General features: G+C 40.2%; 2 protein-coding genes across 2 annotated transcripts in view; one reads left to right on the forward strand and one right to left on the reverse strand.

Annotated features, from left to right (window-relative positions):
• Positions 1 to 16,867, reverse strand: part of csrnp3 (cysteine-serine-rich nuclear protein 3) — an 85,213-nt gene extending 68,346 nt beyond the window's left edge. The window contains exon 1 of the mRNA XM_062068796.1: positions 16,685 to 16,867. The gene's annotated coding sequence lies outside the window, so the exon portion shown is untranslated. The remainder of the gene's footprint in view (positions 1 to 16,684) is intronic.
• Positions 1 to 26,820, forward strand: part of xirp2b (xin actin binding repeat containing 2b) — a 94,699-nt gene that overhangs the window by 10,992 nt on the left and 56,887 nt on the right. The window lies entirely within an intron of this gene.

Genomic DNA, 26,820 nt, shown 5'->3' on the forward strand with positions numbered 1-26,820 from the left:
TTAGATGACCATAGTAACTAATTAGATGACCGTAGCAACTAATTAGATGACCATAGTAACTAATTAGATGACCGTAGTAACTAATTAGATGACCATAGCAACTAATTAGATGACCATAGTAACTAATTAGATGACCATAGTAACTCATTAGAATATTAGATGACTTTAGTAACTAATTAGATGACCATAGTTACTCATTAGATTACCATAGTAACTAATTAGATGACCATAGCAACTCATTAGATGACCATAGTAACTAATTAGATGACCATAGTAACTAATTAGATGAGCATAGTAACTAATTATATTACCATAGTAACTAATTAGATGACAATAGCAACTAATTAGATGACCATAGCAACTCATTAGATGACCATAGCAACTAATTAGATGACCATAGTAACTAATCATATTACCATAGTAACTAATTAGATGACAATAGCAACTAATTAGATGACAATAGCAACTAATTAGATGACCATAGCAACTAATTAGATGACCATAGTAAGTAATTAGATGGCCATAGTAACTAATTAGATGACCATAGTAACTCATTAGATGACCATAGTAACTCATTAGATGACCATAGCAACTAATTAGATGACCATAGTAACTCATTAGGTGACCATAGTTACTCATTAGATTACCATAGTAACCAGAGGTGGGACCAAGTCATTGTTTTGCAAGTCACAAGTAAGTCTCAAGTCTTTGCCCTCAAGTCTCGAGTCAAGTCCCGAGTCAAGACAGGCAAGTCCCGAGTCAAGTCCAAAGTCAAGACTGGAAAGTCTCAAGTCAAGTCCCAAGTCCTGCATTTTGAGTTTCGAGTCCTTTCAAGTCCTTTTAACCAGAGACTAATATATTTACACAGATTGTGTATGCTTGTAAAACGCTGTATTTATTTATTAAAACAAGTGCATTTGAAATTGCAAGAAAAAAAATAGTGCTGACATTGCACTTCATAATAGCACTATTAACCAGTCATTTTAAACATTTAACTCATTCCTTTACAGAATAAACACATTTGAAAAAACAAGTGCAACTGTACTTATTTGCACAAAAGTGTTAACATTGTATTTCCATGGCATATTGCATTGTAACTAGTTCCACAGCCGTTTCTATCCTGTTCTTACCTTATCTCATTGATCTCATCTCATACTGTATGTGTGTTTATGTGTGCGTACACATGAAAACATAACAAATACATGAACATAACAATGAACAGAGTTGAACTTTTTATATGTCAGGGCTCTATGCAATATGTACACATATTCTTAATATAGTATACATTTTAACTGACCTTTAATTGATTATGTTTGTCTTTTTGTAGGTGGCTAAAATACGCGGTGCTGCTGACCGCCGTCAAACGTTACGTTACTGAGTGTGATACATTGACTAACGTAACGTTATGTGTAGGTACCTCATGCAACCCTGATTAAAAAAATTCACTTGACAAAAAGTATGAATAAGGTAGCGAACTGCAGTGGACGCAACAGATTGCCGTGTTTGCAATGACGTTATAACCATAGACATCTTATAAGTAGACGCAGCATTGGCTGCTGTGACACGAGCAATTTGGCCGCCATCTTGAAGTGGTGATGAGGAGCCGGCGAGCAGCCTAAACTGACAGTTGACAGGTAGAAAACAAAGATGGTGTTCAGCGTTTTCTTGCTCAAATGAGCGGACTGTTGAAAATAGGAATCGGGGGATTACTTTTCACAAGTAAGATTTGACATTAACATATTATTGGTTTGTTTTGTGAAAAGAATATTAGCACAGAGTTGAGAAGGAGCAAAGATCTTCAGTATTTATATGTGAAAATACAAAGTAATCTTCTGGGGGAGGATGACCCCCCTACAGGGGTTTGATTTACAAACTTTCAGCCCCACCTAAAACAAAATTCACCAGCCGCCACTGATTATGATGCATTCTCATTTTAGGCAAAATATAAAACAATACTTTCTTAACAGTATAATTGTAACCAGGAATAAGTCTTCAAGTAACAATATTCAAATACTAACATTGTTGGGTAAGACAGAATTTGGTTTTATTACGAATCCAGAGAAACAGATTGGTGGTTTTAGCTGATATAAAGACTGTAAGGTGTTTATATATGTTTATGTTTAAGTATTTGGCAGACGCTTTTATCCAAAGCGACATACATAAAAAATACATATAAAACAATCACTGTAAACATGATCATTTAAGGGAAGAATGGAATACAAAATATCAATACAAAGTGTCAAAACAGAATAAACTCTCTGCTGCTGCAGCAACAGAGATACAGTCTATAAGATATATAGATATCTAATGTATTCATACATTGTTTATGTAGGATATACGCATGTATATATAACCTAATCATATTTTTTCTTCAATTTAAAAATTGCTGACCATTTTTTCCCCCCTCTCTGGGATTATATTCCCAGTTTTGATCTCGGACGTCTGGTCACTTATAGCATATAAGATTATTCTATTACTGTTAAGCAAACTATGAATAATAAAACACGCCAAAACATGTGTCCTTTATCATAGCTACACGTATGACAAAAAAACGCGTGAAAATCAGTGGTATTCAGTGAGGTAAAATGAATTAAATTGTGCTGACAGTTCATTGCTCCTGCCAAATGAATTGCACTGAGTGGAGCGGATCACCACTCCAAGATGGCGGCCCCGCGTCTCGTCTGCGCCTGTAGGCAGTAGCGCTCTATGCTGCGTACCCTTATAAGATGTCTATGGTTATAACGTTAGCAGTGAGTTTACAGCCTCACTCATTTAACCACACAGCAAATTAAAGTCATGTTGCTTAGCTAATAAACGTTAGCTTACATTCAAAACTTACCGTTCTGTGTGCAACTTCAAATGTCGAACGAAGTTGGAAGTTGTTGCGTCTCAGTCTGTAATATTCGAACTGCATGTTTAGCATACTTCAATTCGTTTTTTGTTGACTAAGTCGTAGTTTTTATACCCGAACGAAACCAACTTAGGTATAAATCTTTCTCACTGGCGCGTTGTTTGACAACTCTTGTTCATTGGTTGTCCTGCAATTTGATTGGATGAATGCTGTGTGATGAAAACAATGTAGATCTAATTTGATTGGCTGTTGTACTGAGAGCACACACGCTGACAAGCAGCTGACAGGCAGCACACACGCTGATAGACACACATACAAAATGAAAGCTACGGAGCGCTGAATAACTTTTTAATCTTTGGGTTTTGGGGAAAGTAGCAGGTCATGTCAAGTCAAAAGGCTCAAGTCCAAGTGAAGTCACAAGTCATTGATGTTAAAGTCTAAGTCGAGTTGCAAGTCTCTTTACATTTTGTCAAGTCGAGTCTAAAGTCATCAAATTCATGACTCGAGTCTGACTCGAGTCCAAGTCATGTGACTCGAGTCCACACCTCTGATAGTAACTCATTAGATGACCATAGTAACTCATTAGATGACCATAGCAACTCATTAGATGACCATAGCAACTAATTAGATGACCACAGCAACTAATTAGATGACCATAGTAACTCATTAGATGACCATAGCAACTCATTAGATGACCATAGCAACTAATTAGATGACCATAGTAAGTAATTAGATGGCCATAGTAACTAATTAGATAGCCATAGTAACTCATTAGATGACCATAGCAACTAATTAGATGACCATAGTAACTAATTAGATGACCATAGTAACTCATTAGGTGACCATAGTTACTCATTAGATTACCATAGTAACTCATTAGATGACCATAGTAACTCATTAGATGACCATAGTAACTAATTAGATGACCATAGTAACTCATTAGGTGACCATAGTTACTCATTAGATTACCATAGTAACTCATTAGATGACCATAGTAACTCATTTGATGACCATAGTAACTAATTAGATGACCATAGTAAGTAATTAGATGACCATAGTAACTCATTAGATGACCATAGTAACTCATTAGATGACCATATAACTCATTAAATGACCATAGTAACTAGTATATCATGCAGATTCCAAGCATTTAAAGATTTAGTATAGTTGAAGACTTACAGTCATTAGAAAACATCACTGCACATCATAATAGCAGCTACACTTTACATCTTAAACATCTAAAAAAATATTTGGGAATGTCCGGCGGGCCAGATTGAAAAGCTTAACGGGCCGCCTGTGGCCCCTGGACCTTCATTTTTCCAGGTCTGATATATAACCTCTATCATGGTTGTATTTTCTTATAAACAATTACAGCGTTTGTAGACCATCTTTGCATATCATTACACAACAAGGGGTTGTTTTCCCATTCATCACCATTTGGCTTTATCAGTCTATCTAAAAAAGTGTCTATTAAAATGTGAGCGTGTACTGCACACCTGCCTTGTGGAAGACTTTAATAAATGCACCATCATCATATGAACTTCACTGCATTGACTGCAAACTATATTCTACTTTACGACATTAAGCTAAGCCACAATAAAACTTTCAGTGCACTGATTTAAAGATCTACTGCTTTGACAGTACTTTTTTCCTTGCAATGATAAATATTGTGCAAAACGCCCCCACAGATGTTAAACAGTCCTTTTAAACAGTAACTATGAAGGACAGACACAATTACAAAGATTAGGCTAAAAACTAAATGGGGCCCCACATGGACCAAGGAAGACTCTAAGTCTGCAACGATTCATCGAATAAATTGCTTAGAATTGATCAAAACTGGAACGCATGGAGTAGTGGAACTTTAAATGCACAGACATAGTTTCCGCACGGCCAATAAGGCGCACATGAGAGGGCTGATGTGTGCGTGCTACAAACTGGGCTGGGCGATCAGCAGAGATTCTTTTTTTTAATGAATGCACACATTTTAAGTGCAATTCCAATGTGGATGATGTGTATTTATTAGAAAAACGGATTGAAGGTTATAGCAAGCAGAAAAATGTTTTGTATATTTTCAGTATTTTTACCTGAGATAGGCTAAATGATATGCAATGACATGATTAGTCGGACAAACAAATCGATAGAGTACTCGACTACTGAAATAATCAATAGCTGCAGCCCTAGAATAATCCCTTATATTTTGGTGAGTGTCTGGATAAATGTGCTAATCAGGAATTTATCATTGCAGATTGATTCACTGTGGCATCAAAACAACGGAAATAATGTCATTGAAATGAAGAACAAAGATTGGAATCAGTTAAATGTTGAATAAAACTAACTTAAACTTCAGAGTGTAACGCAGACCCGGGCAAAATAGGGCCCGCGGGCCACATGTGGCCCATTAAGATTTTCAATCTGGCCCGTCAGACATTCTACACCAGGGGTGCCCACACTTCTTCTGCAGGCGAGCTACTTTTCAATTGTTCAAGTCGTGGGGATCTACCTCATTTATAGCTATATATAATTTATATTTACTTATTTATGAAAGATATGTTTTTGTTAACAAGTTAAAGGTGTTTAATGATAATGCAAGCATGTTTAACACATATAGTTAATATTGTTAATAAATTAAAGGTGTTTAATGATAATACAAGAATGTTTAATACATATAGTTAATATTGTTAATAAGTTAAAGGTGTTTAAAGATAATGCAAGCATGTTTATTACATATAGTTAATATTGTTAACAAGTTAAAGGTGTTTAATGATAACACAAGCATGTTTAACACATATAGTTAATATTGTTAACGAGTTAAAGGTGTTTAAAGATAATACAAGCATGTTTAACACAAATAGTTAATATTGTTAACAAGTTAAAGGTGTTTAAAGATAATGCAAGCATGTTTAACACATATAGTTAATATTGTTAATAAGTAAAAGGTGTTTAATGATAATGCAAGCATGTTTAACACATATAGATTCCTTTCTTTCATGAAGACAAGAATATAAGTTGGTGTATTACCTCATGCTGATGACTTGCATTGATAGGAATCAGACAGTGGTGCTGATAACGTCCGCATTTTCAAATGGAGGAGAAATAAAGTCCTCCTTTTTGTCCAATACCACATGAAAGTGGTTGGTTTTTGGCATCTTATTTGTCCAGCTTCCGTACTCCTTTGTATACACCTTACAAGAAATACATTGTCGGCAAACTCTGTAGCTTGCTAGCTTGTGCACGCCAGCTTTCTGAGACTCTTATTTTGTTAGCGCAGGCAGGATGAAGCAGAGCTTTTATTGTGCAACTGCACAGTCTGTCTTTGGAGTTTTGACGACAGGTACGGCGCCAGAGTCTGTTGAAATAAAAAGTGTTTCTCGCCTCCCTGTCGGTATTTTTTTCTTAATAATGAGCTGGCCGCAGCCAGCGTCATCTCAGAAGACCCTCGGGTGCCGTGAATGTCAATCAAGTGACAAAAGTGACGTCATAGTGAAGATTTATGATCGCTCATTTTTAGGACTATTTTTTTAATGCCTGGCTGGCGATCGACTGACACACCCTCCGCGATCGACCGGTAGCTTGCGATCGACGTAATGGGCACCCCTGTTTCAATGGTTGAAATCTGCACTTTTGAGTGTTATAGGAGTTATTAGGGTAATCTCGGTCACGGCAGCTCAGACCAGGAACAAAGCAGAGTGGGCGTGGTTTGTTTTTACAGAGCAGCCAGCCCCAAACACATGTCAGGAACAGATGCGGAAGCACATTTTTACGTGATAATATATAATATTGTAGGTTTTTATTACACTTAGCATTCATATTTTGCTGTTTGTTACATTTTTGTTGTGTTTTGCTTGATTGTAAAAGATACACAACTATGGAGGAGCTGGTCTGAGAAGTAAAATATATTCATATATGTTGTTAATATTCAGTCTTTTATTGTTCATAGTTAATATTGTAAATTCCACTTTTTTTATTTTATTGTACATTTTAGGTGTCCCATTCAGTGATAAACGGTAAAGTTTCATTTAGTTTTTTTGAGGTGGTCTGTCATAACTTTTTTACAACTCTATGGGACATTGTGACTTTTGGTGTTAGTGTTCCTGAAAAAAAGGGAGCCAAACACACATACTGTACAGCAGGTTTTTTACAGCTAAATGTGTATATTATAATAATAAATTATAATAATTATCGGTAACACTAACAATCTGGAGTTTATCGTTACATTCCTAGGAAATACTGAGAGTATGTGTCACGTCTGTGTGATCATGTTTTGTTTTAGTTATGTTCGGTTTGGTTTTTGGACTCTTTGTGCACTCTTGTTTGTTTTGTCACCATAGCGACCCATTAGTTTCACCTGTTTCATGGGTTGGACTCATGCACCTGTTGTCAATCACCACATCACTATTTAAAGGCCTACTGAAACCCACTACTACCAACCACGCAGTCTGATAGTTTATATATCAATGATGAAATCTTAACATTGCAACACATGCCAATACGGCCGGGTTAACTTATAAAGTGCAATTTTAAATTTCCCGGCAAACTTCCGGCTGAAAACGTTTTGATATGATGACGTTTGCGCGTGACGTCAACAGTGGAAGCGGAAGTATTCGGAGCTCATTGAATCCAATACAAAAAGCTCTGTTTTCATTTAAAAATTCCACAGTATTCCGGACATCTGTGTTGGTGAATCTTTTGCTATTTGTTTAATGAACAATGGAGACTGCAAAGAAGAAAGCTGTAGGTGCGATCGGTGTATTAGCGGCGGACTACAGCAACACAACCAGGAGCACTTTGAGGATAGCAGACGCGCTAGCCGAACAACCTCACCTTGACTTCCTCCGTCTCCGGGCCGCCAACCGCATCGGTGATCGGGAGAAGTCCTTCGTCGTACCGTCGATCGCTGGAACGCAGGTGAGCACGGGTCGTGATGAGCAGATGAGAGCTGGCGTAGGTGCAGAGCTAATGTTTTTAGCATAGCTCTGTCGAGGTTCCGTAGCTAAGTTAGCTTCAATGGCGTTGTTAGCAACAGCATTATTAAGCTTCGCCAAGCTGGAAAGCATTAACCGTTTATTTACATGTCCAGAGTTTGGTAGTATTGTTGATCTTCTGTCTATCTTTCCAGTGAGGGACTTATTTGTTTTGTTTCTATATGCAGTAAAGCCCGATGCTATCACGTTAGCTCAGTAGCTAAAGAGCTTCATCGATGTATTGTCGTGGAGATAAAAGTCACTGTGAATGTCCATTTCGTGTTCTCGACCGACATTTTCAAGAGGATATAGTATCCGAGGTGGTTTAAAATACAAATCCGTGATCCACAATAGAAAAAGGAGAGAGTGTGGAATCCAATGAGCCAGCTTGTACCTAAGTTACGGTCAGAGCGAAAAAAGATACGTTCTGCACTGCACGCTAGTCCTTCACTTTCACGTTCCTCATCCACGAATCTTTCATCCTCGCTCAAATTAATGGGGTAATCGTCGCTTTCTCGGTCCGAATCTCTCTCGCTGCTGGTGTAAACAATAGGAAAATATGAGCAGTCCTTCCTCCGGTGTCGTCACGGTACTTCCGGTAGGGGCAAGGCTTTTTTTAATCAGAGACCAAAAGTTGCGAACTGTATCGTCGTTGTTCTATACTAAATCCTTTCAGCAAAAATATGGCAATATCGCGAAATGATCAAGTGTGACACATAGAATGGATCTGCTATCCCCGTTTAAATAAAAACATGTCATTTCAGTAGGCCTTTAAGCCTGTAGTTGCCAGGCAGTCAGCCTGCCGACATCACTCTCTACACACCCTTGTTATTTATGCTGATGATCCATGCTGCTCTTGTCCATGCTCGTTTCTTGTCACAGTAAGTGTTTTAGTTTTTTTGTCCATAGTTCTGCCTTTGTGCTAGTTTTTGTTTTCATAGCCAAGTTTTGTACCTCCGCTGTGAGCGCCTATTGTTTGTTCCTTTTTATCGTAAATATTAAATATGTCCTTAACTTCACGTCGTGTCCAGTCAAGTCGCTTTGCACCACGGGAAAACAAACCACACCACAGTCCACGCCTTGACAGTACGTTAAGACTTCATAAAAACAATTATTTTACTTTGTGTTTTTGAATGACTGAAAATATGTGATAATTATATACTGTCTAGTCCTTTGATTGGTCGTTATCTTCAGTTTTTCTGTAAAACTTTTAATCTGCAAAAAATCTAATACGTTTGAATGTTTATTAGCAATTAGCAATTAGTGTGTAAAACCTCCATGTCAGTCAGTACAGGGATTCTTGCTGAGCTTATGATCGCTAGTAAAAGTCGTGCCGTCATAAAAATAAATGGTGTTGGCTCGTGTTGAAATCCTAATAAAGGTTGCTTAAGTTGACTGCAACACCAAGCAGAAGCATCTGGACTAAAGCGAGGAGATTTAAACACCTCAGGATGGGTCCTTTGGACGGAGAACGAGGTGGTGCAGACTTCCTGTACATCGGTTACTGTGGTCCACAGCTGGGAAAATATTTGTACACGGGGGCCACATTGAGACAAAAAATGTGTCTGGGGGCCAATGTCAGTGTGTGTATAAATGATCTCCAGGGTGTCACTTTAAATAATTGTGAACTAGGTGTTTATTCTAATGTGTTTAATTTTCAACATGTAAAATAATTTACAAACATCATTCTATAGTTTTGTCAGCGCCTGTTCTCAAATCGTTTTGGTCCAGACACAAGGGTGGAATAGCACACATCATGAAACAATTCCCTTTGCATGCATTCACCTTCAATGGTGGCTCTCAATTCAATGACTGTTGCAGGTCTCAACCTTGTCATTTAGGTATCCCTGTAAAAAAATAAGTCTAGTGGTGTGAGGTCTGAATGGAGGGGTTTTGTTGAATACCCCCCATGTTCACCAGGCCTCACACCACAAATTGAGACACACATTGTCAGACAGCTCTGTTCTAAACTCTGTTGACATTATAATCACACCAAATTAGAACTGACAAAGAACATTCATTTTGAAATGAAAGTTTAAAACTACATTTGGATGTATTATCAAACACATATCAACAGAACTATGTTTTCTTCTTTAAACACAAAATTACAAGGACTTAGACAATAGATTCTAAACCTCCCAAGGGAGTCCCACCATAAGGTGTGGAAGCCCAGATGAGCTCCACCAGGAAGGAGCCAGAGTCTAATTGAAAATAACAACCCTGCTGAGCCACACAGATGCTATTTGGTCTCAAATATCAATATACGTCACATCATATAATGATAATGGCATTTAGATACAGACATCGGATATACAGGAAAACTATGAACAAACGCAATGAAGAAATTAAAACAAAAGCTTCTTTTGTTCATGAATTTTCTACCACTTATTTTGTTCAGGTATTTTTTACCTAATATAATGTACAACTTGAACTACAATACAGAAATAGAATATTTCAATTGCCATGGCGACCCACATTTACTGACTTTGGTGGGCTATTTCATCATTATACTGTGTTAGTACGAGTGCTAGATATGCCTATTTTACATTGATTCTCGATAGGATATAATTATTAATCATTTAATTGAGTTTAAAAACGTGTTTTGAACAGAATGTAACAATTTTTTTCAGACTATTTTGAGCTCCTGTTTTGATGCCGGTTTTGTATTGAGTAGGGCAGGTGTGGCTAAATAGTGCAGTCTGACTCAACAGTGCCTCTGCTGGTTTGAGCTGGTATAAAAGAAAGGGCATCTCTATCCTCCTTCAAAAACCGCAATAAAAGTTCACCTCCAGGCAGGTACAACCCTAAACTAACACCCTTCCCGGATTGCTAGTAATCAAATGTAAACAATCAAATGCAGATACTTTTTCTTATGCCTTCTGATCTCTCTCTCTCTCTCTCTCTCTCTCTCTCTCTCTCTCTCTCTCTATGTCCACTACTTGCTGTCCATATCCTACCCCCCCCCCCCTCCACACTCCTGATTGTAAATAATGTAAATAATTCAATGTGATTATCTTGTGTGATGACTGTATTATGATGATAGTATATATCTGTATCTGAATCAATTTAAGTGGACCCCGACTTAAACAAGTTGAAAAACTTATTCGGGTGTTACCATTTAGTGGTCAATTGTACATAATATGTACTTCACTGTGCAACTTACTAATAAAAGTCTAAATCAATCAATCAATCAAGCTGAGTACTGCATAACATGTTTTCCATCAGGAGGACCCAGGGTGAATTTCGTCTTTTCTGAGTTATAAATATTGTCACAATTGAACCTCTTGCAGACAGACTCAAAAAACAGGTTATATAAGTGACTGTAGAGCAAACTTTACACCAAAACATAACCAATACATATTATCTACACCACAGAGAAGTGTTTTAAATAAATCAATCAGTCAATTAAAGTTTATTTATATAGCCCTTAATCACAAGTGTCTCACAATGTAGAAATGTAGACTAAAATCATAATAAGCCTTCTTTAATTTATTCAAGACAGAGTTATCAACCATCAATTACGCACACATTCCTAGCTAGCGCATTCTGTGCACTAGCTAAATCAAAAAAAATGTACTTTATTTTTACTAGTGCTGTCCAGCTATTTACACGTTTCAATACAATTACTCACACGGTTGCTTTGGATTCATTTCAATTAATCACTATTCAATGTCATTCATTTTAGAGACACAAATTAAAAATATGTATATACGTATGTATACATGTATCTATATTAATGTATATATATATATGTATTTATATGAATACATATATATGTATATGTATATATGTATTTATATAAATACATATATACAGTATGTATAAATGTAAATATGTGTGTGTGTATATATATATATATATATATATATATATATATATATATATATATATATATATATATATATATATATATATATATATATATATATATACACACATATTTACATTTATACGTATATATACAGGTATATTTTCCAGCAGACTTCTAAGATCTTTTTTGTATTTTGTTGTTGCTTCTTTAAGTTTTCATTTAAGTTCTCTTATTGCTCTTTCCAGGTCTGCTTTGTGTTCTAATCTTACTCTTTCTATGTCATGGACTATTTTGTTTAGCATCACTCTTGAGTCCCATCATGTCCTGTGTCCAACATTAAGTCTTGCTCCCCCTTGTGTCCTGTGTCCAGAGAATTATTTGATTCAGATCACACCGAAGGTTCGGGATTTGAGTTTTCCTTTTAGATTTTGACGTGGCGGAAAGTCGCTGACGTCACTGCCACTTGTATCAGCTCTCGAAGGGCATTTGCTTCTTTAGCAACCTGCGGAACTTTTAACTTGTTTGTTTCAACAATTTCGTACCTTGCGCCGTTCAGAGTTTAAAACAGCTTCAAACTCGCCGCAGCTTATGGTTGCTAGGCAACCGCTTTGAATTGCGCTAAGGAGCCGTTGGCTTGAGGCTAGCGGCTCTTCCAACTCGCCTTATGTCAGCGTATCAGTGCCTCAGACCAAAATCCGTTTGAAGATGCCAGGTGACTCTCCTGTGGCTGTGATCACAAATCAGTGGTCAAAAATCTTCAAAAGTATCAAAAACCGAGTAGCAAAAGTGAAGCCTTTTTCCTTGCGTCCTCTCCCATTGACAGAAAGAGGTGTTAAAGGTCCACAAAAAATATCTGGAAACGTCCACTTTGACAGCCAGTTTAGACCCAGCAATGGTGAGAAAGACACCAAAAGACCCTTGGTTCCACTCCCCTTTTCTTCGCCAGGATTATGAGTCATTCTTCATCTAAAAGGGAAGATGTGACCATCCTTGCAGTCGGCATCCTAGTGATAGCAGACACTGTACACTAAGTGACGTTTTATAATGTTTGTTGGCTTTCATGAGTTATGCAGTGAGTAGTAATCAGTGATGTTGGAGAAAAAACATTGTGATGTGTTTTTTTAAATAATGTGCCCCGTATGCTTAAAATGGGGAAATTAACGTAAATATTACATCCTATTATAAATGTGTATGTTTCTACTTGTTGTATACACAGTACTTACAGCATGTGTAAAACATGTTGATGGAGGTGTTTGGATGTTATTTAAGGGCTTTATAGGCAGAATAGAGCAACCAACCTCCATTGTAAGCAGACTTTTGATCGCATGTATTTACTATTTAGAATGCATTAAAAAAAAAAAACATCCGAGTTTGGATTGGCAGGTGGTGGTGGTTCCTCTCTTTAAAGGCCTACTGAAATGCATTTTTTTTATTTAAACATGGATAGCAGATCTATTCTATGTGTCATACTTGATCATTTCGCGATATTGCCATATTTTTGCTGAAGAATTTAGTAGAGAACAACGACGATAAAGATCGCAACTTTTGGTATCTGACAAAAACAAGCCTTGCCCCTTCCGGAAGTAGCGTGACGTAGTCAGTTGAACATTTCCGCAAAGTTCCCTATTGTTTACAGTGATGTCGGCCAGAAGTGAGAGCGATTCGGACTGAGAAAGCAACAATTTCCCCATTAATTTGAGCGAGGATGAAAGGCTTGTGGATGAGGAAAGTGCAAGTGAAGGACTAGTGGGGAGTGGAAGCGATTCAGATAGGGAAGATGCTGTGAGAGGCGGGTGGGACCTGATATTCAGCTGGGAATGACTACAACAGTAAATAAACACAAGACATATATATACTCTATTAGCTACAACACAACCAGGCTTGTATTTAATATGCCACAAATTAATCCCGCATAACAAACACCTGCGTGTTTGTTATGCTAGCTCCTAGCTCCCGTCCATTTAACCCACCAATACAATTCAAACACCTGCACAACACACACAATCACTTAGCCCAAAGGACCGTTCACCTAACCCAAGGTTCATAAAGCTTATATATTTACCCAAAGTTACGTACGTGACACGCACATACGGGCAAGCGATCAAATGTTTGGAAGCGCAGCTGCGTACTCACGGTACCTGATATTCAGCTGGGAATGACTAAAACAGTAAATAAACACAAGACATATATATATACTCTATTAGCCACAACACAACCAGGCTTATATTTAATATGCCAGAAATTAATCCCGCATAACAAACACCTAGGTGTTTGTTATGCTAGCTCCTAGCTCCCGTCCATATAACCCGCCAATACAATTCAAACACCTGCACAACACACACAATCACTCAGCCCAAAGGACCATTCACCTAACCCAAGGTTCATAAAGCTTATATATTTACCCAAAGTTACGTACGTGACACGCACGTACGGGCAAGCGATCAAATGTTTGGAAGCGCAGCTGCGTACTCACGGTAGCACGTCTGCGTCTGTGTATCCAAATCAACGTAATCCTGGTAAGAGTCTGTGTTGTCCCAGTTCTCTACAGGCGTCTGTGTATTGAAGTCAAAGTCCTCCTGGTAAGAGTCTCTGTTGTCCGAGTTCTTCGATCTTGACTGCATCTTTCGGGAATGTAAACAATGAAACACCGGCTGTGTTGTGTTGCTGACTTCCCTCGCAAAATACTCCGCTTCGCACCGACAACTTTCTTCTTTGCTTGCTTAGCTTCTTTCTCCATAATGCAATGAACAAATTGCAACAGATTCACCAACACAGATGTCCAGAATACTGTGGAATTATGAAATTAAAACAGAGCTATTTTGTATTGGCTTCAATGGGCTACCGATACTCCTGTTTCACTGGCTATGTCACGCGCATACGTCATCATCCACAGGTGTTTCCAACCGGAAGTTTAGCGGGAAATTTAAAATTGCACTTTATAAGTTAACCCGGCCGTATTGGCATGTGTTGCAATGTTAAGATTTCATCATTGATATATAAACTATCAGACTGCGTGGTCGGTAGTAGTGTGTTTCAGTAGGCCTTTAAGAAGGGATACCGGAGGGTGTGTTCCAACTATAGTGGGATCACACTCTTCAGCCTTCCCGGTAAGTTCTATTCAAGTGTACTGGAGAGGAGGCTACGCCGGATAGTTGATCCTCGGATTCAGGAGGAACAGTGTGGTTTTTGCCCTGGTCGTGGAACTGTGGACCAGCTCTATACTCTCAGCAGGGTCCTTGAGGGTGCATGGGAGTTTGCCCAACCAGTCTACATGTGTTTTGTGGACTTAGAGAATGCATTCTAGAATTAATATTCTAGAAAGTGTGAAGCTGCTCTATAATCTGACATAAAAACAAATAAATTGGAAACCGGTACTTTTCAAACAGAGTATAGTAGCGTTTTAAATTCATTAGTAATGCAATACTATACTAGTAGCGGTATACCGTACAACCCTAGTGTGTATATAAAACCTTGATGGAAATGTTTGCATTTATTTAGTAGCTGGAATGCATAAAAAAGAGAAAAAGAAATGAGTTACACAAGGACTGTGCTATGATATTGCTTGTGACCCCAAATACTTCCTGGTCCAAGTCAAACATTGTTAACAAGTAGTGTTAGCCTGGAGAGCTATGCTAGCTAGGCAGACTGGGTGGATGACGTTTATCTTAGTTAGCGTCTAGCCTTCTTGCTAGCACTTTACTAAGCCTCTTAGTTCATTTAAATGTTGCGTTAGATTATTATTTGGTCCAAATGGTCAACGATGACCACATTACCAATCATTCATTCATTTGATGACTGGAGCTGAGCATTTAGCATTGCTGCTGTCGGCCAAGACTTAGGGTCGTATTGATGTCACGCCTCCACTCTTCTTTCTTACAAGTTCTCATTTCTTTACACCTTACTATATTCAATCATTTATATATTCGTTAACTGTCACTATATAATATTCAAATCGTGGCATCGTAAGTTTTGTACTCATATAGTGACAGAAAATGGGTGGATGGATGGATAAGTGATCTTGATAAAATACTACTAATTAAGTGAGAATGTGGTGTTAGAACTGTTGCATTAGTTAGGATGATGATGAGCTACGCTTCACTTTTCTTACTGTATGTCAACACCTGCACTGCAACAATGTCATTTCCCCATTTTGGGATAAATAAGTCCATGCTCTCCTAATAATATTGCTTGGATTGGAATGACGTCAGGTCCGAGTCACGTCCCGTCCAATAAATATTTGTGGTGGTCAAGCTCACTCTGTTGCCAATGGGTACTAAGTGCCAAGTAGCCTTGCTCAAAGAAAACATCCCCATGTTTGTGTGCTTTTTGGCTGTACGAATCGTTTGGAAAAGGATGAACGTTTCTTCAGAGTTCCCCTTTAAGCCAGTTATGAATATTCTAGAAAGTGTGAAGCTGCTCTATAATCCGATGAGACTGGTGCAGATGTCTGTGTGGACATCAACGTCAACGCCACGTCATGTCGCGTTATCACTGGAGGCCTAGCAACACTTTTGTTTGGAATGAACACTGCAATCTTACCTTTAGCCAAATAAATTCAACCGCCGCTTCCCGCTCGTGTCCTGAGATGCGGGGAAAGAAGAGAAATCAGCTTCTGCAGCAGGTTACGTAATATAAGGCAGGAAGAGCTGATGCAAGACAACACAATCAAAGGAAATCATGTCAGGGAACTTTGCCATCCAAGAAAGACGGATGGGATGAGGTGGTTAGGGGGCATGTAAGGGTGTTGGACTTCCTGCACTGCAGTGGACTCTGCAGGAATCAAGGAAGCCCAGTCTCACATGAGTGGGTAGACCCACCATGTGCAGAAGATGACAAAGAACATGAGACATGGCATCAAATGGTGTGGCGCAGACTGTGAGCAGAGTGTGATGAACGCTGTGTACTGGAACACTTATGCTGCATGCAATATCTATATCTACATATTATCAATAGCTAGACAACATATATATCTAGACAATATCTATATCTAGACAACATCTATATCTAGACAAAATCTATATGTAGCCAATTTGCAAGGGAACTTCCAGGAGCTGGACTCACCATGCATGTGGTTGTGCAGCCAGTCAATTAAAGCAACATCCCTCCCTCACGCCTCCTCAGTCTGGCTTTGTCCTCCATGTCCAGGCTGCTGTGTGACACCAAATGCTGTTCAAGGGACCGGTGTGCGTTTTTTGGTTTTTTTTTTTAACCAACCCTCCTCCCGGCTGCTGGGAACAATAGTGCAGCATCAGCCTGACAGGCTAGTGGCCAACGTGACCACCGCCATCCAATCAGGGCTTAAACACCAGGAGTCGTCCACAGAGCTCTTTGCACACTTTTGTGCACCGGTTTAAACCCGTCTGTCACATTTTGCGCCACGCAGAGAGACTGTAATCAAGTATTTATTTTTTTTAAGTGTAATTTGCATGGGAACCTTTCCCGTCACACACACATGCTCGTTCATTTTATAAGGCACACCGATCTAAGCACATCCAGAATCCGGCATTTACAAAGATAACAATGCTGAGAGGTATTCTATTATTAAGCAATGGGTTTATTATTCGGCTTGTAGTTTATGTTAGGGTAAAAGTTCACTGCATCATAATGACATAAATTATAATAATTTAAAAAAGCGTCTGGGATAGGCTCCAGCACCCTCAAACGGGACAAGCGGTAGAAAAATGGATGGATATATTCGAGCACAACTCCTAAACCAAACATGCAATATGTCTAATAATGCCTGTATTAATGTATCTTTGTGAGTTTTACTAGAAACATGTGCTTTTGTAAGGATTGCAAACACAAAAATGTGTTTTTTTACACAATATGAAAGTAATGTTATCAGAATCCTGAGATAATGCGAAAAAAGCAATGGAAAATCCATCCCATCCAGCCATTTTCTACCGCGTGTCCCGTTCGGGGTCACGGGGGTATTGGAGCCTATCTCAGCTACATTTGGGCGGAAGGCGGGGTACACCCTGGACAAGTCGCCACCTCATCGCAGGCAATGGAAAATGTATTCAAGCATAACTCCATGCACATGCATGCAGTAGAAACATGTAGCAGCCCTCAATATGACGTAGTGATGTTGTACTCCACTACAAAGCTACATCTACAATAATAAACATTGTTAAATACCTCTCGAACAGTGTATGCTATAATTGACCAATTGTAGGGCAGATGTACTGCACTCATTTATTTTCAACAAATTAACTTTTTACAGAATTATTATAACTAGTTTGGCCTGGTTTGTGCGCTTCATTCAAATTAAATGTAGAACACAAAGTTAACAATCCCCTCTTTGAACCTAAATTACTGGATTATACTGCCATCTGTTGGTCACATCATTGAATGACACTTACTATGCAAACGTACAAACCAAACATGACTTTGTTCTTAAAATAAAACAAATAAAATATATATTCTAGAGGCCTGTTGGGTTTTATGAGGTATTTCTATGAACTAGTGACGAATATGTAAATAGATGAGTATGAAGATTTGTTTTGACATAGTACAGACAAGCCTGTGCATTATTGCATGTCAGTTCTATGAAACCTACATTATTTGATTCAACTGTGACTTCAGGACCACCAATATGATGACTGAAAATAAATAAAGTAAATAAAATACAGGTACAGTATTTAAAATAAAAGGCCTGTGCTTTTCTCATACATCACCAGATGGTGCTATAATGCAGTTCTATATTCCACAACATACCTGCTTTTCAGCTACACAAAATATTGGAAACATTAGCAACATTACACAGTAATACACGTATTGTTAAATATGTGTATGTTTTCTGACATTGTCAATACAAACAATATCCAACTTTTTAATACAGCTCCTGTATCGGATGCTACTGGATTCTCCGGGTGTACCTCTAATATTTATGATCTATTAATAATTTTTTACTTTTTCATTACGTTTTGCTTTTGTTACTACTTTTGTGGGATAATTAAAAGTCTATCCTGTCCTAATATCTCAAATAATTTAAAAGTAAACTCAGTAAGTAAAAATCATCCAATAAAATACTTAATAAATATGCATGATATAGTTCAGTCATTAATTCATGCATTAACTATAAAATGTCTAAATGAGGATGAAGACCTCGACCGAATGAAGACCTCAATGGAAAGTCAACATCAAGGACCTAGATTTCCCTCGCCCGACGCGTGTCAACGGGACCCGCTTCCGGAGCCAGGCCCGGAGATGGGCCTCGATGACAAGCAGCGTGGGTCCCCCCTCCAATGAGCTGACCACTCATAGAAGGGGGTATAGAGGTCGGGTGCAGTGTGAGCTGAGTGGTAGCCAAAGGCAGGGCCCTTGGCGGTCCGATCTTTGGTTACAGAAGCTAGCTCTTGGAACATGGAACGTCACCCAGCTGGGAGAGAAGGATCCTGAACGAGGTGGAGAATTTCCGGCGAGATATAGTCGTACTCACTTTGACGCACAGCAAGGGCTCTGGAACCAGTCCTCTCGAGAGGGGCTAGACTCTCTTTCACTCTGGCGTTGCACACAGTGAGAGGCAATGGGCTGGGGTGGCAGTTCTTGTTGCCCCCCGGCTCAAAGCCTGCACGTTGGACTTAAACCCAGTAGACGAGAGGGTAGCTTCTCTCCGCCTTCGGGTGGGGGGACGGGTCCTGACTGTTGTTTGTACTAGAGAGTGCTCCCTCAGGTAATTCCCTTGTTCTGCTGGGTGTCGTCAACGCTCACATACCTGGCAGACCCATATGCATTGTGAGGGTCTGCTGGGAACGTCTGGCAGAGTCTTCTGTCAGAGAGAGTTTCAATTTCCACCTCCGGAAGAACTTTGAACATGTCACGAGGGAGGCGCTGGTCATTGAGTACGTCCGAGTGGACCGTGTTCCTTACTTCCATTGTCGAGGCAGCTGATCGGAGCTGAGGCCGCAAGGGGGTTGGTGCCTGTCGCTGCGGTAATCACGAAACCTGCTGGTGGACACCCGCTGTGAAGGATGCTGTCAACCCTAAGAAAAAGTCCTATTGGGTCCGTTTGGCTCATGGGACTCTGGAGGCAGCGGACAGGTACCGACAGGCCGAGCGGTGTGCGGCTTCTGCGGTCGCGGAGGCTAAAACTCGGACATGGGAGGAGTTTGGGAAAGCCATGGTAAACGACTTCCAGACGGCTTCGAAGCGATTCTGGACCACCATCCGCTGTCTTAGGAGAGAGAAGCAGTGCACTGTCAACATTGTGTTTGGTGAGGATGGTTTGCTGTTGGCCTCGACTCAGGATGTTGTGAATCGATAGAGGGAATATTTCGAAGACCTTCTAAATCCCACCTACACATATTCCTGTGAGGAAGCAGTGCATGGGTAATCTGTGGGGGGGCTCTCTTATTTCTGGGGCTAAGGTTGCCGAGGTAGTTAAAAAGCTTCTTGGTGGCAAGGCCCCTGGGTTGGATGAGATCTGCTCGGAGTTCCTCAGGCTCTGGATGTTGTGGGGCTGTCTTGGTTGGCAAGACTACACGTTGCGTGGATATCGGGGTCGGTGACTCTGAATTGTCAGACCGGGGTGGTGGTTCCTCTCTTTAAGAAGGGGAGCCGGAGGGTGTGTTCCAACTATCGTGGGATCACACTCCTCAGCCTTCCCGGTAAGGTCTATCCAGGTGTACTGGAGAGGAGGTTACGCCAGATAGTCGAACCTCGGATTCAGGAGGAGCAGTGTGGTTTTCGTCCTGGTCATGGAACTGCAGACCAGCCATACTCTCGGCAGGGTCCTTGAGGCTGCATGGGAGTTTGCCCAACCAGTCTACATGTGCTTTGTGGACTTGGAGAAGGCATTTGACCGTGTCCTTCGGGAAGTCCTGTGGGAAATGTTAAGAGAGTATTGGGTATTAGACTGTCTGATTGTGGCGGTCCGCTCCCTGAATGATCGGTGTCAGAGCTTGGTCCGCATTGCCGGCAGTAGGTTGGACCCATTTTCAGTGAAGGTTGGACTCCGCCAGGGCTGCCCTTTGTGAGCAATTCTGTTCATAACTTTTATGGACAGAATTTCTAGGTGCAGTCAGGGCTTTGAGGGTTCTGGTTTGGTGGCTGCAGGATTAGGTCTCTGCTTTTTGCAGATGAAGTGGACCGTATTGCTTCATCTGGCCTGGATATTTAGCTCTCACTCGATCGGTTCTCAGCCGAGTGTGAAGCGACTGGGATGAGAATCAGCACCCTCAAGTCCGAGTCCATGGTTCTTGCCCAGAAAAGGGTGGAGTGCCATCTCCGGGTTGGGGAGGAGATCTTTCCCCAAGTGGAGGAGTTCAAGTACCTCGGAGTCTTGTTCACGAGTGAGAGAAGGGGTGGATTGTGAGATCGACAGGCGGATCGGTGCGACGTCTGCAGGAATGCAGACACTGTATCGATCCGTTGTGGTGAAGAAGGAGCTGAGCCGGAACGCAAAGCTCTCAAATTTCCGATCAAGCTACGTTTCATACTCACCTATGGTCATGAGCTTTGCGTTATGACCGGTCAAGATTATGGGTACAAGCGGCCAAAATTAGTTTTCTCTGTCGGGTGGCGGGTCTCTCCTTTAGAGATAGGGTGAGCTCTGTCATCCAGGAGGAGCTCAAAGTAAAGCCGCTGCTCCTCCACATGGAGAGGAGCCAGATGAGGTGGTTCGGGAAACTGGTCAGGATGCCCCCCTGGGGGCTGGGGGTTGCGGCTTGGCACGCCGAAAGACTGGTGGTGGTGACCGGGCTGAAGGCTGTGGCTTGGCACGCCGAAAGACTGGTGGTGGTGGCCGGGCTGGAGGTTGCGGCTTGGCATGACGAAAGACTGGTGTTGGTGGCCGGGCTGGAGGCTGTGGCTTGGCATGACGAAGAACTGGTGATGGTGGTCGGGCTGGAGGCTGTGCCTTGGCATGGTGAAGAACTGGTGGTGGTGGCCGGGCTGGACGTTGCTGCCTGGCTGGGCGCAGCTGAGCCACCCCACCAGCACAGCTCCCGGCCCTAGCCCCCCCCCTCAAGGAGCGGATACCAGACGCGCTCCCCGCGGTCTGGAACCGTTTTTAGGGGTGGGTGGAGGAAGGTCAGGAGGGGGGCAACTAAACTAGATGAATGTGATTGACAAGCTCTGATATCTTAAAACATGTCCTGATAATGCTTGATCATGTTTTTAGAGTCTTTGGTTGGAGGCGGATGACAAAAAGAAAAACAGTTCAGGAAAAAAAAATTTGATCTGTGACAATTGCTGACAATTTCCGCCCGGGGAGGGAGGAGCCTGCGGGAACGACGCATCCTGTCCGCTCGGGGAAGCCTTCCCAGACGTCCTTCGTCTTGGGCGCCGCTTCCGGCGCTGGGGTGACGTGCCAACGTCTTCGGGCCAAACGGAGCTTGTCGGAATGAGTTTTCCATTTGGCCCCCATATCAGATCTCGATTCTCCATGGCTCCTAACGCCTCCCTCCTTCCGTTGCTTGCGGGAAAGCGATTAGCTGGCGACATTCTGTCACGACATGGACTATGGCGACGCAAATTATTGCGTGGGTTGCTTTCCCGGAATGCAAGCGAACCAGACTGGACAAGGCGTGAAGGTAAAGACATGTTTTAATCTCTATCAAAAGAACAAAACAAATGGCGCGCACAAGGCGGAGAACAAACTTGGCTATGAACAAAAACTTACACTTAACGTAGACTATGGACATGAAACAAAAGAACCGATAAACGTGACATGAATAAACAAAAACTTACTTGGAAAAAGCATGGAAAGGAGCATGGAACAATGGCATGGAAGACTGCATGAGTGACAAGGGTAATGTCGCCAGGTCGACTGCCTGGCTACTGCAAGCTTAAATAATGTGTCATGATTAGCAACAGGTGCGTGAGTCCAAATGAATCAGGTGAAAACTAATGGGTTGCTATGGTGACAAAAACTATGGAGCGTAAACAGAAACTAAAAGAATCCAAAAACCAAACAGGACATAACTGAAACAAAACATGATCACAAAGACATGACAAATATAACTAATATAGACACTTACATCATGTGTTGTCTTCATTATAACACTTATATAAGACTTTTAAAGTCATTTTGATAGTAGGCTAATATAACTAATATGGACACTTACATCATGTGTTGTCTTCATTATAACACTTTGTAGAGGTCGTTCCCTACCCGTTCCCCTGATATTACGTCAGGAGTCAGTTGTGCCGTTTCACCAAGCCTTTAATCACCATGTGTTTCAATTTATAATTTTCAGTACAATCTTTTCAGATCTGTCTCTCTCTCCCCTTTTCCTCCGCTGGCCGCTCACTGTTAAAGACAACAGATGATCAGATTAACACGTACCACCTGCGAAATCTAATCACCTGCCAGCTGCGTCTCGCCGTCCCGCCCATGCCCCGCCCCTAGTCGACGGCGCTCCGCCCTCAACACCATCGACTGAGGCGGTGACCTTTTGCTCCTGCAGTGCGCTAATCACAACCTCCCCCCACACACTTATATAAGACTTTTAAAGTCATTTTGATAGTAGGCTAATATAACTAATATAGACACTTACATCATGTGTGGTCTTCATTATAACACTTATGTAAGACTTTTAAAGTCATTTTGATAGTAGGCTAATATAGACACTTACATCATGTGTTGTCTTCATTATAACACTTACATAAGACTTTTAGAGTCATTGTGATAGTAGGCTACAATAGCTAATATAGACACTTACATCATGTGTTGTCTTCATTATAACACTTATATAAGACTTTTAAAGTCATTTTGATAGTAGGCTAATATAACTAATATAGACACTTACATCATGTGTTGTCTTCATTATAACACTTATATAAGACTTTTAGAGTCATTGTGATAGTAGGCTACAATAGCTAATATAGACACTTACATCATGTGTTGTCTTCATTATAACACTTATATAAGACTTTTAAAGTCATTTTGATAGTAGGCTAATATAACTAATATAGACACTTACATCATGTGTTGTCTTCATTATAACACTTATATAAGACTTTTAAAGTCATTTTGATAGTAGGCTAATATAACTAATACAGACACTTACATCATGTGTTGTCTTCATTATAACACTTATATAAGACTTTTAAAGTCATTTTGATAGTAGGCTAAAATAGCTAACATAGACACTTACATCATGTGTTGTCTTCATTATAACACTTATGTAAGATTTTAATTTTTTTTGCGGCTCCAGACAGATTTTTTATTTTGTATTTTTGGTCCAATATGTCTCTTTCAACATTTTGGGTTGCCGACCCCTGCCCTATAGTGTGCTCTGCAAAGGCAGACGTACATACAGTTTGACATCCTTGTTAGTACTAATGAGGATGTAACATTCTATGTAAAAGCTGACCTTTAACGAGCGGAGAAGTTTTACTGCACGTCTTCACTCACTCCCTCAACGTCGTGGTGTTGTTATTTATGACCGTTACATGTTGTTGTGTTAGATCTACATGCAAGGGACCGCCGCCAAAGCCAATCTGAACAAAAGTTTAAAAAAGTGTTTGTTAGACCATCTGTTTGTTATTTAGCAGGCTAATTCCTGCTTTATGTAGGCTGACGACAGACAGTGAAAGTGTCTTTATCCAAGTCCTCGCCAAAATGTAAGGAAAGAACATCCGTGGTGCATGATGGACAGTCGCCAGGATGTCTGCTCTGAGTCAAAAGCATGGAAAAGATACCAGGAGAGAGGCAGAGAGATAGCTATCTCTTTCTTTGTGAAAGGAAGAAAGTGATCTTCCTTTGTAACCCGATGGCTGCTGGCCGGGTGACTGAGCCGGCTTTACATGACACTCCACCTTGGCCTGGCTTGAATAATGCAAGCTCAGCGCTCGCCCACTGTCTTCAAACACCACACTTTATATAAAAGAGTCGCTCATAAAAAGGTTTGTAAAACGAATACTGTCACCGACTCTTGAACGTCGTTGTGTTGCTAATGTTTTCATGTTGCTAATACGGTGCTCACTTAAAGGACCACTACGTGTGCCACTTTAAGGCTATTGTGTGACCTGTGACGTCTTCCTCCTGGGGCCATCATCCTCACTGATACTGGCATACCTCCATGGGAAGTCAAACAGGATGAGCGAGTAGCAACTGGGAATGGAAACATTATTTTAAGGAGGGACATTTGACGTTTGGACCGAGGAGCGAGAATCCTCCGTGTGAGTACACTTACTGGTCTTTGTGTGTTTCTTTGCAAAAACTACACAAGATGAACAAGCACTCCATCTAACAAAGGCAATTAGTCACCATCAATTCAAACTCTCATCTTTTATGTCGATAACTGGAGCAATTATACGCCTAAAAGATTATTTTCTAACATCTCTCTGGGGTTTTTTTGCTCTCTTTTTTTTGTTTGTTTGTTGTTTTTTTTTACATCAAATGAGTAAGTACTTATTTAAATCTGCGATCACTCTACTGACTCTGCTCGGGATGGTTATAAAATCCAGTATTTTTACAGGCCAGTGGTATGCCTTATGGCCAGCAAGTCCTTCTCTGCTGGACTAACATAAACCATGACCATAGATTAATAAAAGTTCATTGTAATCTACTTTCCATAAAGTATTCATCATATTATCTTCATGTCTTACTAGGCTCCAGTGTTACTTGTTTTTACGTTAGAGCTTTTATCCAATCAGAAGTCAGCTAGCTCAGTGGTCCCCAACCACCAGGTGGTTGGGGACCATCAACTGGCACCGGTCTGTGGATCGATTGGTACCGGGCCGCACAAGAAATTAAAAAAAACCAAAAACTTTTATTTGTATTTATTTTTTATTAAATCAACATAAAAAACACACGATACACTTACAATTAGTGCACCAACCCAAAAAACCTCCCTCCCCCATTTACACTCATTCGCACAAAAGGGTTGTTTCTTTCTGTTATTAATATTCTGGTTCCTACATTATATATCAATATATATCAATATATCAATACAGTCTGCAGGGATACAGTCCGTAAGCACACATGATTGTATTTTTTTATGACAAAAAAAAATAAAAAAATACCATACCCATAAAAAATGGGTATGGTACATTTTGGGTGTCCCATTCAGTAAAAAACTGTAAAATTCCATTCCGTATTTTTGAGGTGGTCTGTCATAACTTTTTTACAACTCTATGGGACATTGTCACTTTTGGTGTTAGTGTTCCTGAAAAAAAGGGACTCAAACACACATACTGTACAGCAGGTTTTTACAGCTAAATGTGTATACATCATTTATACACATTGGCCCCCCCAAACACATTTTTTTACCTCAATCTGGCCCCCGAGTCAAAATATTTGCCCAGCTCTGCCATAGACATTCCACTGATTAGCATTAGCGAATTGCAAATACTTTTAAATGAGACTCAGAAGTGTAAGACATCCAGATATATAAACTGGACTACACAGTTATCATTAACAGTTAAATGTTAAACAAAACATGAGCTTTCATTGATGAACACATGAATGGTAAATGGGTTATACTTGTATAGCGCTTTTCTACCTTCAAGGTACTCAAAGCACTTTGACACTATTTCCACATTCACCCATTCACACACACATTCACACACTCATGGCGGGAGCTGCCATGCAAGGCCCTAACCGCCACCCATCAGGAGCAAGGGTCAAGTGTCTTGCTCAAGGACACAACAGGCATGACGAGGTTGGTAGTAGGTGGGGATCGAACCAGAAACCCTCAGGTTGCTGGCAGGGCCACTCACCCAACCACGCCACGCCGTCCCAACACACACACACACAAAAGTACAGAAAATGGTGCTTGAGTATCGGTGTCAATTCCCAGGTACCGGAAATTGGTACCGTATCGATTCATGTCTGAAAATTACTGTCTGCTGCATTTTCCCAGTTATACAGTGTACATTGTTAGGTAATATCAATGACAAGCAGCTGTTGAAGCAATCAGCTGAAGATCACCTGACTAAACATGACAGGAAAATGTATGGAAAAACAGAACTAAACATAACATACCCAATTGTTGGTGTTATTATATCATACAATGCATGTGTTATTTGATGGTGAAATTATAGGGCTTATTATTGTAGTAAAATACATTTAATTACATTTAATACATTTTTTTTTATTATTTATGGTTAATTTATTATACAGTGGTATCTCAACTTAAAGGCCTACTGAAATGAAATGTTTTTATTTAAACGGGGATAGCAGATCCATTCTATGTGTCATACTTGATCATTTTGCGATATTCCCATATTTTTGCTGAAAGGATTTA

The sequence above is a fragment of the Entelurus aequoreus genome, linkage group LG14 (assembly GCF_033978785.1).
Source record: "Entelurus aequoreus isolate RoL-2023_Sb linkage group LG14, RoL_Eaeq_v1.1, whole genome shotgun sequence".
NCBI classification, from domain to species: Eukaryota; Metazoa; Chordata; class Actinopteri; order Syngnathiformes; family Syngnathidae; genus Entelurus; species Entelurus aequoreus.